Below are 20,731 nucleotides of genomic sequence, written 5' to 3'. Positions count from 1 at the left end.
TCAGTAAAGTATATTTTCCACTGAAATATGTAATTTGTTAAAATATATTTCTAATGTGGCCTCCAAGACTAGTCAGGTCTAATATTCATTATTAACTTTATATATATATAATTGATTTTGTACAGAGAGGAAGGGAGAGAGAGAGAGAGTTAGAAACATCGATGAGAGATAGACATCAATCAGCTGTCTCTTGCACACCCCCTACAGGGGATATGCCCGCAACCAAGGTACATGCCCTTGACCGGAATCAAACCCGGGACCTTTCAGTCCCCAAGCCGACGCACTATCCAATGAGCGAAACCGGTCTTGGCTCATTATTAACTTTTAGACCTAAACAGGCCACCCTTGGGACTGAAGAAGAATGGAACTAGTGACATTCAAAGAATGTCAACATCAGTCCTTTCTTTGCCAGAAAGGATCACTCACTAGTTAGCAGTAACAGCCAGATGCTGCTCCCATATATCTTGCCAGACCCTGGAGCAACACATTTACTCAGAGCCTGAACCTGTCCTCCAATGTGGCAGCACTGAAGCTGGGCAAGTCCATAAACACGTCCACTGATAATTTCTATATTTATAGAAGGCCAGAACATGTGTAGATAATCACACAATTGGATATTTATTAAGTGCCAAATTTTATGAATATAGGAATTTGTTCATTAGCACAAAGACTAATGATTAAAATTCAAAAATGGATAAACAGGGATGCCATTTATTTGTTCACATTTCAGGGAAAAGTATGCAGCTGCTATCCTTTTGATGGCTTCTAAGGAAAAAAAAAATGTGAAAAAGAAAAATATTCATAAGTTTTGAAATCTTAATGAATAAAATCCAAGAAATTACTATATGGTCTTTATATTAAAAATAATCACAGTGATTCTCCCCTTAGTTAAAAAAAAAAAAAGTTTAAACCAGCAATATACTTAGCATTTGAATTATACTGTCTTGCATTCTACTGTTTTTGTCCTTCTAGAGGAGCCAATGCTGATTTTCATCAAGATAGGAGTTAAAAAGCACACACACGTCATTCAATACCAAATTGTTTTAGCTACAGGGCATGGCAGAGCATGAAATAACTGCTTTAGAGCACTTCCTCATGTGGGTGTGTTAGATAACTGTCTGCTCCAACATTAAAATGAAACATACTGTGATCCGACCAAGACTTCAGAGTTCTCAATAGGCAGATCTTATCTGCAGATAAGAAGAGCCCACCATAACCAGCAATGCTGGTTAATGAATTTTTCTGGCATTCTATAGCCCTCCTATGACTCAAGCCTTTCAGCTTTCCAAACCCCTCCCTATACAGCAGAGCACACTGGTTTTAAGTTTACTTTCAAACATTTTACAATGTCCTGCTGTATTTAGATTGTGACAGTTCTTCCCAGAAAATGCTGAGATTATTTGTCCTACTAAAAATATTTTAGATCTACTGAAGGATGAGTTATAATTCAGAAGAAAACAAACATACCGTATTTTCCGGCGTATAAGATGACTTCTGAAACGAAAAAAAGCCTGCTCAGATTGGCCAGAGTCAGAGAGGCAGTCTATTAAAAAATGAACTGGTGTTGCCTCGGAAGTGGGGGGTAGTCTTATACAGCGAATATAGGCCTAAACCTATGTTTCAACTGTAAAATTAGGGGGGGTCATCTTATACGCCGGAAAATACAGTAGACACATTCTAAAAATCAAGCCAACTATAAAAATCATTAAAATTTAACTTTCTTTTATATTCTTTTTAGAAGGCTGAAAGAGTCGAAACCGGTTTGGCTCAGTGGTAGAGCATCGGTCTGCAGACTGAAAGGTCCCAGGTTCGATTCCAGCCAGGGGCATGTACATTGGTTGCGGGCACATCCCCGATAGGGGGTGTGCAAGAAGCAGCTGGTCGATGTTTCTCTCTCATCGATGTTTCTAGCTCTCTATCTCTCTCCCTTCCTCTCTGTAAGAAAATCAATAAAATATATTTTTTTAAAAATAGAAGGCTGAAAGAAATTTTCATCTTCCCTTAAAAGCCTCTCCATTTAAGGGAAGGCTAAATTAATATGCTTAATATGAAAAATTTTAAATGTCATCTCTGAAAGAATATCTGTGATTCCTTCAGCTATACATAAGAATATTGTACTTAAGAGCACATATAAGCACACAGATATCTCCATATATACATATGTATAGAAAAAGAGAATTATTGCTCAAGAGACATGAAAATTTCCTTTTGAAAAAAGGAATAGAATTTTAGCTAGTACTCATCATGTTAATGTAGAAAATGACAGGTGCATGACACATGCACACTTTTGACATATTAGTTTTAAAATAAAATTTTGGATCAAGAATCTGAAACAAAGAAAATTATATATGAAACACAACACACTGTGTACCCCCTTTTAACATACACTTTCAACTGACTCCCCCCAAAAGTTCCCCTTTAAGAAAAAAGTCTCTGACAGGACCTGAGTATACGTGCTATTTGTACTACTCTTGGTCAAAGCTGGCCTTCCCAGCTTAGAAGACAGTTTAGGCAATATAAGCAAATTAAAAGTCTCTGAATACATTTTTTTTAAAGAAAGTAAAAAAAGACTTTTAACAACAAAAGTTCACCACCCACTTGGAGTAATGGATTTTTAATAAACATTTTACTAGGTTTGAACATTGAGAATGTGTTTGGAAATCTGCTCTGGTGTCCCAGGTGGGTTAAGAATATTGCTTTATGGACTTCTTTGTGTTGTTAGAGAGGCCTAATGGAATTTAAAAAAAAAAAAAAAAAAAAAAAAAGTCTGCCACTTCTATTAAATAAATAATGTATTATGAAAAAGGTGATTGTTATTATCAAAGATTTCTATAGATCAGCATCCTTTCCTATCGTTGCACACATATATGCTGAAAATATTTCTGTATCTTACTAGCTGACTTAATTTTTCTCAAATGAATAGCAGTTTACTTTTGAACAAATCAGAATAAAACTCAATTGAGAAGTCCATTTCAAATGGACCTATTTAACTACTCTTGAATTTCGAAGAACTCTGTTCTGGGAAAACTCTTCAACAATGTCAGCTACTTTGGAAATGCAACTTTTCCCACCATAAAAAAATAAAAAATATATAAAGGGGGAAAAATACCTCAAAACTATGTTTGAAATAACAAATTATTTATAGTCTCCAAAATGTTAAAAGAATACTTACAGTTGTTGCATAAGATGGCCTGATACACTCCATAGTTTCCACTTTGTAAAAAGATGGCCAGCCCCCATTCCTCCCTCCCCAAGCATAAATAAACAGTAACATACTAAAAGGAAACTGTCCTAGGATAAAAACTGCTTGTTAAGAAAGTTTGCATTCTTACTAACCACAGCAATATCCCTATAAAAGTCCATCTGCAAAATAAAAGTTACAAAACAGAGTACCTTATTCCTTTCAAAATACATCCCCCAGATGTAATACAGAAGAGCGTGTGATGATAAAAATAATTACTAGATTCTCACTCACCCTCGGTGACTCCCCTCATCTTATGGCCAATGCCATCAAATAAATATGCTGGGCAAAAAGTCTTCAACCTGCTTCAAGGATTTAAACTGTAAATATGGACTTTAAACTTCAATGTAAAACAAAGAACAAGAGTCTCACTTTGGTAATACCCACACTGGCACTACAGCTAAAACTCATTGGCACATAACTAACAAAACCCAATTAGCAATAAATAAGGACAACATGATATATAGACAGACAGATGGAAGTGCATAAACAGACAAGAAAAGCAAAGAGACTAACAAACATACGGAAGGGTCTGTTTTAAAAGAGTGAAAGATACTGATTTATTTGGTACTTTAGTGAGAAAAATAGGTTTGTTTGTAATTATTCTTAAAGTAATTAAACTGAATCACAAGGGCACACCCTTAAATAAGTAGGAAGAAAATTAGCAAAGGGTAGGCCTCCTATAGATGTTCCAAATTTTAAGGTAGCAACAGCTCTGTCAAACTTAAATCTGGATATTAAAATCCAAGGGAGAAAGAATAAAAGCCTTGGGGGTAAAATAGATGATAGGTGGAGGGGGGAATTGAGGAAGCAGGATTTTTTTTATGAAAGTTGTCTGCCCTACCTTCTTCCCCAGCGCTGAGTTTCTCTTCTCATAATCGGTGTCTCCCTGGAAGTACAGTGTGAGTGGTAATGACTGCCTGCCTCCCTAATGAGTCCATTTTCCTGCTCTTGATGTTGTGTATATACACACACTGCAACCTACCTTACAAACCACAGAGACGGGAAGAGAAAGAGAGCAAGAGAGGGAGGGACAGGGGGGTCAGTGAGGGAGAGAGAGACAGAGACAGAGCAAGCGAGTGAGAAAGAGAGAGAGAGGGGAGAGAGAGAGAAAGAAAAACAGAAAGAAACAGAGAGAAAGGCACAGACAAAGCCCTCCTACCAGATAGCAGACAGCCTTCCTTCCCCTATCCAGCAAAATGCAACTCGTCTAATGCAGCAACAGGTCCAGTATTGCCAGACTAACAGAGTGAAAAAAAGGTATATTCTCTATATCATTACAGCTTGCAAATAAACAGTTTAAGAGCAGCTGGCTCCACCTTCTTTATTTATGCTCCATTATGAGGAATGTATTGTTTCAGTTCTGGCACACAGTACATGTAATTATCATAAATATATTTTTGCATATTAGCAGGAAATAGTGAAATGCACAGTTTATTTGTGCAGTCTTTTAAATTTATTCTTTTAATGTGAGAAGAGTGTCAACAAATCTGCTCTGACAAAAGCCTAGTAATGATTTTAAAGTCAGAGCAGTCAAGGGAGGCTCTGAAAGAAACAGATTCCATACAATAGGAAAACTGATCTCAGACAAAACTGATAACTGCAAAGAAGAAATCAATGCTCAGTAAATAAGTCAAGACCATATGCAATATTGCAGATAAATATAGAATTAAGTTTAATTAAATACCTAATAGACTAGTACTTTAGAAGAAGGCAGACTGAATTCTTATTTGAAGCATCTATCTGTACAAACATCACAATGCAATGTACTCTTTGTGAACAGGTGCAGTACATATAGTACATAGTGTTATAACAACAGAAAGAAATCCCATAAGGAGCTTCCCTCACAAACAGAACAAGACCTAATAGAATATGGATCTGAACCATAACAGAAATCCCTTATTCTTTTTTCAGAAAGGAAAAATAAAAATAATCAAAACCATTCTTAAAAGGGAAAAGGGTGTTTCTCTTTACCTGATAACTCTAACCAATTTTATTCATAGGCTAGAATCAAAATAATGATAATATTACACACCTCACTCCATCACATGCTCCTCACCCCCTTTTCCCACTCCCAGGTGCATTTTCTCCCATAAGTGACCTGTTTGCAGCCATGGAATTACAAATATCAGAAAACTGAATTTGTTTTATGCCCTTTCCCGTGTCCCCCACTATTTTGAGACTAGACTGCTTGTTTACCTAGACAGCACCTTCCTTAAAATATTTTTATGCAGTTTGGTTGTGAACCACATAGATGGGACTTAGAAACATTACAATAGAGGTCAAATATTCTTTTAAAAAGTTAAAAAAAATATGAGTGGATCTAACCTACTCAAACCCTGCATTTGGGCATCAATAATTAATTGTATATTAAGTATATTAATTGTAAAATCACTCTTTTATATCATTTAGTATTTTACCATGCTTCAAAATTAGAATGTATTCCTTTGCATAAACAAAACTATTTCACTATATAAGCATCAATTCCTTCGTTTAAAAGTATGTTTTCAGTTAATAAAGTAAATAACTTAATTATTTCAATATATAAATTACATACCTTTACCTGATTCACAAAAAAGATTTTAGAATGTCAGTGAAATCTTGGGTCATGCTCAGGACAGAGACCAATTTTGTTTTAGCTATTTTAAGAGAAGATAATGTATAGCATAGAAGTTAGAAGACAGTGGACAGTCAAACATTATGCAAACTGTCCTGGAAAAACTATGTCAATATATCAAGAGTCCAGCCCTTGCAAGTGTGGTTCAGTTGGTTGAGCATCAGCCCATGCACTGAGAGGATGCTGGTTCAATTCTCAGTCAGAGCACATGCCCAGGCTGTAGGCTCAATCCCCAAAGTCCAAAAGGCAACCCATAGATATTTCTCTGGCCTCCCTTTGTCCCTCTCTAAAATCCATAAAAACCTTAAAAAAAAAAAAAAGGGGGGGGGGGGGGGAAAGAAACCAAGAGTCCAGACCCTCCATTCTCATTGTAAACCATGACTTCTAATTACCTGGTGCTGCAGTTGTGTGTTCCCCTCTCCAGGAACAGGCACATAGGAAAAATATAACTGACGCTTACTTTTGGTCATGTCTTTAAAAAAACACCTCTCTAAAATACAATCAGTGTGACTAAGGTACCAACAGGCATCTTGCCCCTTTACTGCCTAGACTGGCAATTCTGGTTTTCTACTATTCCCCTACTGTTTCTCTGAAGCTTTATTGAAGTGTATAAAGAAAAATGCCACTTATCAAAGAATACAAGCATGGTTCATTGGTTGACTATCAACCTATGAAACAAGAGGTCACAGTTTGATTCCTGGTCAGGGCATGTGCCCACATTTCGGGCTCAATGCCCACTGTGGAGTATGCTGGAGGCAGCCAGTCAATGATTCGCTCTCATCATTGATGTCTCTCTTTCTCTCTCACTCTCCCTTCCTCTCTAAAAACAATGTAAACATATATATATATATATATATATATATATATATATATATATATGAACACTAGTCTCAATTTTGTTCAGTGACAGGCTGATTCAAATTAGATATTCAAAAAATATGCAATAACTTCTTAAAATAAGGTTCTTGGTAGTTTTATTTTCTTTTTATTTAGAATAAGACAGTATTTTATTTTTACAGCAGGAGCCAAAAGGAATGTAAAGGACCATGAGGCTAGTCACCTTTTCTAAAGAACTAGGTAGTTGAAAAACATACAACATCTCAACACTTTCTCCATATCTGCACACTCTAATAGATTCCAAGCACAATAAGTGGCACATTCTTAGTACTTTCTGGAGTTCAAGATACATTCTCCCTGCTGAGACAGAAGACCCAGATATTGAATTAACCACACCACCATGTGAAATCATTATCTTAGTTGACTATCAGATTCTGAAACTTACAAACTATTAAATTGTTTAGTACGTTGATATGCCATGAAGAAATTTCATGCTGTAGAAAAATCAATCCTAAATTAAAAGTTAAAAACTGGTTCTATTCTCAGCATTGCCATGAGTAGTCTGCATGCCCTGGGCAAGGCATGTAACCGTCCTCAACTTCCATTTCTTTATATTAAAAAAAAATTTTTTTAATGGAATTGAACTGGATAAAAATAATTATTATGATAGCTAGTGTTTAGATGCTTATCATGTACCAGGTACTCTTCTAAGTACTTTCCATTTATTAACTCATTAAATCCTAATAATAGCCTTATGAGGTAGATTATTTTTGTTGCATTTCCCAGGAAACAGAGAAGTTAAGATTTGTCTGGGATCACACAGTATAGCAGTAATAGGATTTGAACCCACCTGGCTGGTTTAGAGCTCATGTATTTAATCCCTTTGTCATACCATCTCCCAATATCCTATCTAATAAAAGAGTGATATGCAAATTAACCATCACTCTGCTATTCCAAAAGCCATGCCCACCAGCCACGCCCACCAGCCAATCAGGAGCCAGAATGCAAATTAGCCCAAGATGGCTACAGCCACAGAGAGACCAAGAGGGAGGCTTGGGTTTCCTTGGCAATGGAGGAAGCCAAGCTTTCTACACACCCTGGCCAGCCCAGGCCTCCGCTTAAGGCTACAATTGTTCAATTATAGAAGATAAATAAATCCCAACAAAAATGGCGGCAGTCACAGAGCTGGAGAGAGCAGGTGGCTAGGGTTACCCCCTGCAATGGTGGAAGCAAAGCTTTCTAACTGCCCTGGCTGGCCTATGCCTCCACTCCAGGCTACAAAGTTTCAATTATAGAAGACAAATAAATCCCAACAGAAATGGCTGTGGCCACAGAGGGAACAGAAGGCTTGGCTCCACTCCAGGCTACAAAGTTTCAATTATAGAAGATAAATAAATCCCAGATACCAGGGCCTCCACTTGGGTTGCTGGGCCTGCAAAGCACCACAGGCCCCTCGCCCAGGTCGCCCCACACCCCAAGGGAACCCCCACCCTGATGTAAGATACCCTTCAGGGAAAACCAGCTGACCCCCACCCATGCACCAGGCCTCTATTCTATCTAATCCTATGGAATAAAAGAGTAATATGCAGATTAACCATCACTCCAACACACAAAATGGCTGCCCCCATGTAGTCAAAGATCATGCCCCCATGTGGACATAAGATGGCCACAAGATGGCCAGCAGGGGAGGGCAGTTGGGAAGAACCAGGCCTGCAAGGGAGGCAAGTTGGGGGCAATCAAGCCTGCAGGGGAGAGCAGTTAGGGGTGACCAGGCTGGCAGAGGTGGGAAGTTGGGGGCAAAAAGACTGACAGGAGAGCAGTTAGACATCAATCTGGCTGACAGGGGAGTGATTAGGGGGTAATTAGGCTGGCAGGCAGAAGTGGTTAGGGGCAATCAGGAAGGCAAGAAGGCGAGCAGCTGGGAGCCAGCAGTCCTGAATTGTGAGATCACAGGTAGTATCAGGCCTAAACAGGCAGTCAGACATCCCTCGAGGGGTCCCAGATTAGAGAGTGTGCAGGCTGGGCTGAGGGACACACACACACACACACACCCCTACCCTCTGTGCACGAATTTGTCCACCGTGCCTCTAGTCTAATAATAACTAAGGCCCCATCTAGCCATAAGATTATGTGGATATGAGTCAAATTCAACATATCCTGATGATTCCTCACCCTACCTTAATTACTAATATAGGATAGTGTAAATCTGCCCTTATAAATTTATACCCAGAGTTCTCAATATATTTGCTTTGAGTCTAGCAACAATAAGTTTGCATTATACATTTAATCGCTTTTCTTTATTACCAAATATCTACAAGTATGTGCTTCCATTTGCTTGAACTGGAAAATAACCTATAATCAATAAAGTAATCAATTTATAAAGCCTACTTGCATTATACATAGTTCCCACAGATTCTTCTTCTGAATTCTGTGTTAAGGGAAAAAAACATACACCTCTATATAGTTTTTTAAAGTTTCTTAGTTCAATTACAATAGCTAATACTAATGCAAATAATTATTAAAGAACTAAATATTAAATAAAATTCAATAAAAATGTCTTATTTCCCATAGCCTGAAACAGACATAGAGAAAGCAAGGATTTAATTATAAATTATTTGTAAGAGATACTGAATAATACCATCATGTGATTTTATATGGTTGGTTTTAACTTTGAACTATTAAAGTTGTATTTTGAAGATTTTGATAAATTCATTCTATAGAAAAGACTATACCCTTGCTCTCATCATTGTGCATTAACTACCAGTAAACACACATTGCATGCCCATTATGTGCGTGCCCATTTCACTTCAGAGTAAAAGTAAAGATTAAATGTGTGATGTACTTTCTACTTTTGGAAACTTCACAGGCTGCTGGGGGACAGACATGTAAATATTAGTGCAAGCAAATAATCTTGCCCCTCATAATGTAATGCAGTGCCTTCAACTTTGTGCTCTTCCCTCAAAAAGCTAAAAATAAAATTCAACAAAGCAAACAGAAATACCTAACTTTAAAATATGTCTTATGAAATAGGTGGGGGGGGGGGGGGGGTTTGCTCACATGCATTCATTCCTGGAGCAGGGGGGAGGTATTAAAGTAAAATTCTCCCATAAATTGTTATTCTCTAACAGTTTATTGACCCCTTATGTACATTTTATCCACAGTCCACAAGTGTCTTCTACAAGTACACAGTACTTAAATGAGTGAAGAAATCAGTGATAGCTACTGCCCTGGAGCATAAAATTTCATTAATTTTAAGAGTTACAATGTACTGATCAGAGATTGTTGTCTTGGCAAATAAGTACTTCCAAAAGTACTTAAGAGGTAAGATTTTTTTTAACTTTTTAAAGGAAAGAATGTCAAATAATTTTTAGAAGTATTTAGCACTGTCCCAAATATACTTTTGCTACATCCTTTCTCAAGTATTATTGTTTTTATATTACCTGAGGCAGAACAGGAAAATATGTTGAGATAGTTTAAGACTGTTCAAAGAACATTCCCAAAAGGTATTTTTATTGACCAGATTTAAAAGGAGGCGTAAAGCCGAAATCACTTTGGCTCAGTAGATAGAGTAGGGGTGTCGAACTCAATCAGAGAAGGGGCCAAAATCTAAAATCCAGCCTAAATCGCAGGCCGAATGGTTTACTGAACAGTCATAAACTGACAATGTCATAAACTGACAGCGAGTGCAGTGATGACAGCGAGGTGCGGGCCACATTGCAAGGCCTGGCGGGCTGGATTTGGCCCGCGGGCCTTGTGTTTGACACATGTGGGATAGAGTGTCGGTCTGCGGACTGAAAGGTCCCAGGTTCGATTCCGGTCAAGGGCATGTACCTTGGTTGCGGGCATATCCCCCATAGGGGGTGGTGTGCAAGAGGCAGCTGATCGATGACTCTCTCTCATAGATGTTTCTAACTCTCTATATCTCTCCCTTCCTCTCTGTAAAAAAAATCAATAAAATATACTTTTTAAAATAAATAAATAAATAAATAAATAAATAAATAAATAAATAAAAGGAGGCGTAAAAATAAGAGTATGTTGCAATGATGGACAGAACAAAAGTTTTTAGCTCTAGTAAATGAGTGAAAAAGCAGTCTGATATTAGTGGAACAAAATGAATAAGCGCTCATGAATTATTGGCTTCGTCATTGAGGCCACGATTATAAAGTCAATTTTATGTAGCCTATATATACTAGAGGCCCGGTGCACAAAATTCATACACAGGGTTGGGAGTGGTGTGTGTCCCTCAGCCCAGCCTGCACACTCTCCAATCTGGGACCCCTCTAGGTATGTCCGACTGCCCGTTTGGACCTGATCCCCTAAATGGGCAGTCGGACATCCCTTTCACAAACCAGGACTGCTGGCTCCCAACCACTCACCTGCCTGCCTGCCTGCCTGCCTGATCACCCCCTGACCACTCCCCTGCCAACCTGATCAATTCCTAACTTCTTCCCTGGCAGCCCGATTGCCCCTAACTGTCCTCCACTGCAGGCCTGGTTTCCTGCAACTGCCCTCCCTTGCAGGCCTGGTCCCCCCGCAACTTCCCTCCCCTGCCAGTCACCTTGTGTCACATGGGAGTGGCCATCTTTGAGCACATCGAAGCAGCCATCTTGTGTGTTCAAATCACAGTCAATTTGCATATTACTTCTTTATTATATCGGCTAAAAAGCTAATATGCAAAGTTTCCACTTGAAAGTTCGACCAGGAGACCAGGAGTTCGGTAGCTCGCTATGATGTATGCTGACCACCAGAGAGCAGTGTAGAACGATGGAAGGTCCGGTGGTTGGAAGGGCCCAATAAGCCCTGATCACTGGCCAAGCCTAGGGACCCTATCCATGCATGAATTTGGTGCACGGGGCCTCCAGTTAGATAATAATCCCCAATCTTGGTCATTTGTTTTAAAATTGTATCTCATCAGACCCTCCAAAACTAAAAGTATAGATAAATGGTAGTTTACTTAACAGTAGGCTAGTAATATGATCCTTGCGTGGGAAGAGATGCATGTCTAATTTCAAATATAGTCAACAAATATCTGAGTTGAAGATAAAAACAAAGTATTACATGTAAACTACATCATTGGGAGTACATCTACTATACTTTTTGCAGTGCTGTAGTCATTTTTCCGTTCTCCACTAGGAGAAGAGGCTCTACTTTGTCAACCCAATACCTGGCAGAACACTTGAAATACAGCTGAAGCTTCTTAAAGTTTTCTTGAATGAATGAGTGACAGAACAAATGAACAAAGCAATAATACCTGGTATTTATAAATCTTGGTTAATTAAAAACTTTAATAAATCTGAATTCTAAGGATGATATGAACAACCTGTAAATAGCATTTAAAAATATATTAGATAACATAGAAAACATTCTTACTTTTAGATTTGGGGGGGGGGGAATAGTTATAGTGGGAGGTAAGGGGAGTAATACTCTTCAAATTTTCTATATATTTGAAAAATGCCATAATAAAATTTGAATAAAACTGCCCTATCGATAGAATTTTAATTCACATTATCTCTAAGAAAATTCAGCTTGCTTTTACATTTCATTTACCCATTATTTCTTGCACATCTACAATGTTAAATATGCAAGTGTAAGCAAGTACTATTATGAAGTTGGCCTTAGTATTCCTCATAGAAATGGAAGCATCTCCTTTGAGAACACCTAGGTAAGCTAGTGGGGGTCAGGGAGTGGGGCTTGAATAATTCTTCTTGTGGAGTTAAAGTGAACTGCATAAGAAGTAACAATTTGAAGGAAGGGGAAGCATAGAGGTGAAAGGAAATGAGAAGAGAATGATAGGAAAGAAAGATGGACATTGAAAAATATCAAGATGGCCAAAATATTTTTTAAAAGTGATTCCTAATATTAAATTCTAATAAGTTTACATTTTGCAATGCAAATATTCTACTCTCCAAACCTTGTGGATAGCTTGATATATTCTACAGCCTTGCTTAGTAATGTAATGAGAATAAAAAATGAAGGTACTGACATACTACCACACCTTTGCAAATATAGAAACTCCCTGAGAAAATACTCCAGGAGTTCTAATAAATAACCAGTGGCACTGTGAAGAGTGACCAGTAAATGGCTAATAGTGAATAATAAAAAGTCAAAAGTGTATTTAGTGTGGAATCACTCAGATATTATTACGAGTCAATCACCTTTCCCCACAAATATATGTGAAAAATATGGCCAAGTGAAGAAGAGGCATAGAAATTACTGTCTGAATTACAAGATTATGGTTACTGTTGTTTCTATCCCTATAAATTGATCTTCAATGATATATTACCAGAAATTTAGGGGGTGAAAATACTAACATGACACAATCAAAAAATCTTGAACTAAAAGATTAAAGAACATAAAAGTATCATTTGTAATAATGTTTTAAGGTAATGTTAGACATATACTACATGAATTCTTCCAGGTCCCTGCTCAATCCTCTCTGCTAAACAATCTAACACAGTGTGTGCCAGCAACTGTTTACTTTAAAGTTTCAATACTGACACAATAATCTATTCATATGTACAGATTATATTAAATTTTGTAAAATAAACATAAACTACAGTGTATAATACAGGAAAGTTAAAAGCCTCACAGAGAATATAAGAGAGGCAACTTAATTGTAGCTTTTGTCTGTCCAGCAGATTGGTGAGATCCTGCATGGTAACTACATGGAAAAGCTATCTTCAGTTCTTCCAATCTACAAAAGCTGTCAGGAATTGTGCGTAGTGCTACAAAGGCTATCTCATTTGATCTTTCCAAGATCATTATTTAAAAGGTAGTGCTTTGATTTATAAATTAGAAACTAAGGCCCAAAGTCACATAACTAAGATGTGATAGAGGTCAGGACTAAATTAAATCCAAATTAAATTGCAAGGTATTAAGGGAGGGGCTTGAAAAAATTACTCCAAAGATGTTCTAGAATAAACAACTGGTAACAATAGGGAGAAATTTTGGAAGAAGATGAATAATGGAGAACAGGTTTGAAAGCATTCCCAAATAATTTCAATACTTATTATATAAATATATATATATTTCAATGTATATTGTATTTCAAAGTAAAATTTAAAGGAGAATGAAGAAAAGCAGCATACAGATAAATAACTTTCAAAAGTGACAAAAGAAACATATCATGAAACAGTTTGATTAAAGGGTTGGAAACATTAATAACAATCTGTCCAGTAATTTTGAAGCCAGTTATTAATAATAGAGTCAGCAGGATAGCAGCTTGCTAATTCCTCTGAGGCAACAGGCCATTGGGATTCAAAATGGATAGAAAGAAGATATTTTAATTTTGATTAAGAAGGTTCACTAAACCCAATACATTATAGGGTCACAACCATAACCTTTCAAGTATACATGGTCATACCAATTTTTTAAAAAGAATCTATATAAAATTTAAATCTTCATTTCTATTAATAATACCAAAAAACCTCTTTTATCAGATTACATACATTCACAATTTATAATGTATCAGATATGTTTTACAGGATTCTTATTAAATAGAAAATTTAAAATGAATTACATTAAATTAAATTTTATTTCAATAATTACATTGGGTATTTTAAAATTAACAAACAAATCCAACTTCAGGGTGAATATTCATAAATTTGAACTTATCACTAATTACATAAGATGTCTACTCTACTTCAAAATGATGACATTTCACAAATGAAAATGTAATAACCAGTCCTTCAGCAAGACAAAAATATTATCTGAACATCATTTAACCTTAGTAGAATATAAACGTAAGTATTTTACCAATTGCGGAAACAGTTTTATTAATAATAAGAGAAGAACACTGCCCATGATTAAATTTGTATTAATTATGAAAAGGGCTATGGAAGACATAAATCATCATTGTGGATTTACTTTTATAAATATAATGGTGTTGGACTATAATACAAACACTTATTGCTTTTATCTAAAAGTCTGCAATTGAAATAAACTGCAAACAATTTAATAAAATTCATGATTTTGCCTAAAATAATTAAACTTTTCTACCTAAACTCACTCTACCAATAAAACGACTTAGTTAAATATGCCATTTCATAATTTAATTTGTGTTTTAGCAATTTAATCAGATGTTTAAAATGTTTACAATCCTAATATATAAAAAACCCTGGGTCCATCACATCCACAAGGACCAGAAGGCTTGATTGACCAGAAGTCAATCCTGCAGTCAGGATGACCCAGTGCTGACTGCTGCAGCTGCAGGCACAATGACTCAGCACTGATTGCTGAGGGGGCTGGGAATCAGGCCTGGAGAGAGGCCTGAAGAGAGAAGCAGGGTCTGATCTATAGCCTCTGTGGCAGCTGTTGATCAACACTCACTTCTCCCTTTCTTTCTAGGCCTCATCAATAGCCGTGCCTCCATTTCTCTCCACTGAGGCTGGTGATCAGCTCCACCTTTCTGATCAGGCCCTGTTGATAGGCCCAGAGATGCCTACTGGCATAGAAACCAACCAATCAGAACCAAATCTGGGTCAACTGTGAAGAGCCAATGCCTGCTTAGGAGGCAGAGCTTTTGACACTGACTGGCATAAAAACCAACCAATCAGAACCAAATTGGCCAGCACAGTATGGCAGTTGGGGATGACCAGGCCAGCAGGGAAGGGCAGTTGGGGGCCATCAGGTGGGCAGGGGAAGACAATTGGGGGCAACCAGAGTGGCAGGGGAGGGCAGTTGGGGGTGACCAAACTGGCAGAGGAGTGGCTAGGGGCATAGACCAATAAGAAATGTTAAAATAACTAATTAAAACAGATAGTGACTATAAATAAATGATCTATTACCAATGTGTGCTTCCTGAATAACAACTAGAATCTGACTCTAACAAGCTAATGAACTCTGAAGTTACACAGTGTTACTATTGAGCTACTACCCTTGTACTTTAGAGCAATTGATTCTTCAATTTTCAAACATTATACACTCAGCAGTGAAAATATTTTGAACTCTATGTAGATCATTTGTCTGTGATTCTCAACTACAAACCACCCTTTCCAAGTTCTCTTCTGTGGTGGAACGTGAAAACTACATTTCCCAGATTGCTTTGTCAGAATGGAAAGCACTGGCAGAAAATCAGAGAATTCCCCCCACCTTTGGCTTTTGACACTAGAAATCTTAGCAATGGTGCTTTCAGCTGCCTCTGTGGCACAGAACTCGAGATCTGGCCCTCAGGACTGCTGACTGCAGCACTTGAACTGCAGTTATAGAACAGCAGCAGCCATCACAGGTGACTGGAAGCCTTAGCAGCCTTCATTAAGTCCCACCATCTTCAGTGGAACAGTAGACTCCTAGGTCCTTGGTGTCAGTAGGCATTCAGGCACCTGGCTTCCTGAAAAGCAGTGGTAATGGTGATTCCAACAGCTACAGCTGCAGTAGAACTCCAACTGCCTGAGCAGCACAGTGCTGTTGTAAGCTCTGTGTAACAAAACTTTCCCTTGTTTTTACAGGTACTCATTGCAAAATAACAGTGCCACCTTTTACCTTCCACCAGATTTTCTAACATTTGTAACAAATTTTCCATATTAAAGTCACTGTTTTGCATCATATTTGTTTTACTGACTGGGCACTGATTAATATAAACATATATATATATACAGTATATATAAATTATAGACGTATACTACTATATTATAAACACAGAATGCAGTAGAAGGTATTTTAAAGGATGGGATAGCCCTAGCTGGTTTGGCTCAGTGGATAGAGTGTCGCCCTGCAGACTGAAGGGTCCCGGTTTGATTCTGGTCAATGGTACATGCCCAGATTGTGGGCTCGATCCCCAGTAGAGGTGTGCAGGACACCAATCAATATTCTCTCTCATCATTGATATTTCTAGCTCTCTCGTCCTCTCCCTTCCTCTGTGAAATCAATAAAAATATATTAAATAAAGTATGAGATAAATAAACAATTCTCAAATTTTGATTTTCTTGTATTTATCAACAACCAAAAAACATTTTTGCTCTCACGGGCAAAAAAAAAAAAAAAATATTTAGACAGAGTAATTTGATTAAATATTTGTCACTCTTCATATCTTGGTTTGGTTTTACACTTCACAAAACAATAATTTGAAATTTGATACTATGTTCAGGTTTTTGTGATACTTAGCTATCCAGGTTGCCATGGTAGGGGTGGACGGGGGGCTTCATAAAGTAGTAGATCCAAATGTGATTATTAAATCACAATATTTAATTTTCATTCCTAACCATCAATTAAGTAAAACCTTTTGTTGAAATTTGGCTAGTAAGTCTCCTTCTTCCCAGATGTCAATCAGTCATTCTTATTAACTAAGGTATTTTAGCATTTTTATTTTCAACAAAGTAAGTTTTAAATCGATTTAAAGATTTCATTTAGAAGATTTTAAAAGAAGTTATATAATTTGGTTCCAGATATTCCGGTACAGTTTTGTACAGTTTTTAAGTTGTATAGAAACCAGAGTTTTACAATAACATTAGTTTTAGCAACAAAATTACATTATAATGAAAATAATTACAAGGAGGGGTGGGGAAGAGAAGGGTATAAGGAGGAGACAAAGTGATGGACAGAGACTTGACTCAGGGTGATGAACACATACTACAGTGTACAGATGATATGTTGTAGAATTGTGCACATAATACCTGTATAATTTTGTTAAACAATGTCATCATAATAAATCCATAAAGAGGAAAGAATAACATAAAAAAGAAAATGAATTCAAACATTCATAACATGGGCTTTTCAAAAAGTAGTTCCTTCTCATTCATTATAGAGATAAAGTTTGTTTTGTTTTTTTCGAAAATGCATTAATGTTATAGGGTATAGTAATGTCAACCACCTGGCACCACTGAGGAGGGCAGTAAAACAGAATTCTTTGTCAGCGTGTGAAAGAAAATGCATGACTGCATAAATTTGATATTGCTTCTCAATAATCTGCCACTGACTAACCAGTGAAACTGATACAGGCAGTCCTTGACTTAAGTCGGACTTGATTTACGTCATTTTGTGGTTACATCACCATCTCCCATTTACAGTATTTATAAAAAAAAAAAAAAAGTTCCGTCATTTCGACATATGTATAATACATATGTGCTTTATGTTTTTTATTATTTATTTACCACAAGTAAAAGTCAGGAATTGTTATCTTTCAATTTTTTTTTACTGTTTTACTTCATTACTGATGTGTATGTGCTCCATGTGAGTGACATAGGTGCTTATGTAGGTGGGTTCTGACTTATGGCGAAAATTGAGTTACATCGCATCTTAGGAACGGATCTCGAATGTAACCGGAGGACTGCCTATATAATGCCAACAATATTCATGGCCACTATTCATCTTATTATAAAGTTCTGTTCTTCCAATTTTTATTATTATTTTCTATCATTTGAAAGCTTTTATTTGAAAAACACAACAAATTGATCATATCAATGACATTCTAAAGACTTGTGTATACTTTTAACTTCGACTGATTTGTTAAAATAGCTTGCTTATAAATGACTAGAGACACAGTGCATGAATTTGGCCTGTGGGATAGGGCCAAAGCTGGCTCTCCAACATCCCCTGAGGGGTCCCAGATTGTGATAGGATGTAAGGCAGGCCAAGGGACCCTTCCAGTGCAAGATCAGGGCTGGGGAAGGACAAGGGAGGTTGGCCAGCCGGGAGAAACTGCGAGAGGGCTCCAGGGCATGTTCAGCCTGTCTCACTCAGTCCGAATAAGCCAGACCCCAGCAGCAATCTAACCTACCAGTCAGAGCATCTGCCCTCTGCTGGTCAGTGTACTATGGTGAAGCGGTTGGCTGTCTTCCCCAGATGGTCAGTGTGTGTCATAGCGAGGGGTTGAGCAGTGTTAACATATCATTAGCATATTACACTTTGGTTGAATGGATGACTGGACATTTAGCATATTAGGCTTTTATTATATAGAATTAGTGAGTGAATTTCATGTGTAAAATCAGCTGCTAACAAACCAACGCCTCCAACACTCCCAAACTATGTTAATACTAGAGGCCCAGTGCATGAAACATGTGCACTTGGGGGGAGGGTGTCCTTCAACCCAGCCTGTGCCCTCTTGCAGTACAGGACCCCTCGGGGGATGTCCGCCTACTGGCTTAGGCCCCCTCTTCCTGGGGATTCGGCCTAAGCTGGCAGGCAAACATCCCATTTGCATTCCAGGACTCTCACAATCCAGGACCCCTCACTCTTTACCACCCGCCTGCAGCAGAAGAGGGAGAGGCTCCCGTCACTGCTGCTGCACTAACCAGCCATGAGCCCGTCTTCTGGCTAAGCAGTGGGGGAGTCACTCGGGGGCAGCTCATGCGTTGAGCATCTGCCCCCTGGTAGTCAGTGTGCATTATAGCAACTGGTCATTCCGCAGTTCTGTCGATATGCATATTAGGATTTTATTATATAGGATTTTTTGTAGAAATTCATTGTATTACTTAGAATTTTGATGCTTAGCTGGGTACCTTCTTCGGTAATTCTTTTAATAGTTTGTAAAAATATAGTTCTTAACATTACTTAAACTTAACAAAAACCATTGGCTGAAATATTATAAATATTGGTACTTTAACTATATAGTTTCAAACTGTATAATATGTTCAACTAATTATTTCTTTAAATATTCAGGACTGTTTTCTACAATCTTCTAGTAGCATTTGCTGACAAATGTGCTAGTTTGTTACTATTATATATTATTTTTCGTGCATTACTTCAACCATTTTTGCTATTACATATGTTTTAATAATATGTGTGTTTGTCTTTCCCTATTCATTTAAGAAAAAAACCAAAAGAATTTTAAACATTAACTTAATGACTTTGTAAAGTCTGGAATGAGAATCATGTGACATTAAACACCGCTTGCTTCATGACCTGGATATTTAAATTTTAATGTCTTACCAATGAGATGGCCTTCCACCATCTCATTTTCTATACTTCAAGGTATACCATACACTAAGGATGAGGTTAACCTTAATGAGAATGAATATAAATCCATATTTCAAATAGACTTCTTGATCATTATTTTTGGTTCATTTATTGCTTTTACTTTGTAATGTAGCTGACAAGTATGCATAATATGTATTAGAGAGAGATATTCTTGTTCAAATGTGCATGGATTATTAGTATTATCTTTTTTAATTATCTGTTTTCTAAGTGTTGGTTTAGTTAAAAGCAGATGATGTATTCTGTGACTTCTTATAACAAGGCACAGATAAAATTCATTATCTCCAAAATCTTTTAAAAAAAAAAAAACAACAAAAACAAGTCCCACTCTCGCCTCAAGATACTTTGTATAGCTCTAGCAGGTTTGCCTCAGTGGATAGAGATCAGCCTGTGGATTGAAGGGTCCCAGGTTTTGATCCCCAGTAGAGAGCAAGCAGGAAGTAGTTGATCAATGATTCGCTCTCCTCATTGATGTTTTTCTCTCTCCCTCTCCATTCTTCTCTGAAATCAATTTTAAAGCAAAGTTGCTTTGTATAACTTACATTGTGTATAAATAATACTTTGCCATTGCCAGCAACAATCTACATATTAAATTAGTCACCAAAAAATTTCTTCAAAATACAAAATATATATACAAAAGATTTGATATCTTCTCAAGCCCTAATACATCATCTTGTATATTTCCTAGAGTGCATGTGCACTACTTTTGAGACCACTGTTCTGCAGTATGGGCTATGGACTCAGAACTGAATAATACTTATTAGCAATGTATCCTTAAGCAAGTTATTTATCCAAGTCTCATATACCTCATCTATAAGAATAGCTACCTAATAGAGTTGTTTTGATGATTATATTAAATTGATAATAATAATAGATAATATTTGTTGAGTGTTTTCAAATTGTAAGGTACTATTCAAAGCACAATAAATGTATTAATTTTTGGAGTATAATGCCTACAAATAATGAATACTCAATAAAAATTAGTTTCTTTCCCAGGAAAGAGGAAGAGTAATTGTACAAAAACGGAACATTTATTAGGGCAAATACAGTTGGTTGCTTACATGCCTATCTCTTCCATGAAGCTTCATGGTTCCTGAAGGCAAAGTCATATTGTAGCCAACCCTGTA

General features: G+C 37.1%; 1 protein-coding gene across 13 annotated transcripts in view; it reads right to left on the bottom strand.

Annotated features, from left to right (window-relative positions):
- The window catches only part of ZBTB20 (zinc finger and BTB domain containing 20), an 818,830-nt gene that overhangs the window by 773,607 nt on the left and 24,492 nt on the right, over positions 1-20,731 (bottom strand). For 4 of the 13 annotated variants that reach the window (XM_084873924.1, XM_084873926.1, XM_084873938.1 and 1 more), the window contains exon 1: positions 4,086-4,312. The exons of the other annotated variants lie outside the window; for them this stretch is intronic. The gene's annotated coding sequence lies outside the window, so the exon portion shown is untranslated. Of the gene's footprint in view, positions 1-4,085; positions 4,313-20,731 lie in introns of those variants that run through there. 13 annotated transcript variants of the gene reach the window in all.

This window comes from Pipistrellus hanaki, assembly GCF_964339955.1.
Source record: "Pipistrellus hanaki genome assembly, chromosome: 2".
Taxonomy (NCBI): Eukaryota; Metazoa; Chordata; class Mammalia; order Chiroptera; family Vespertilionidae; genus Pipistrellus; species Pipistrellus hanaki.
This window is presented reverse-complemented; position numbering and strand designations above follow the sequence as displayed.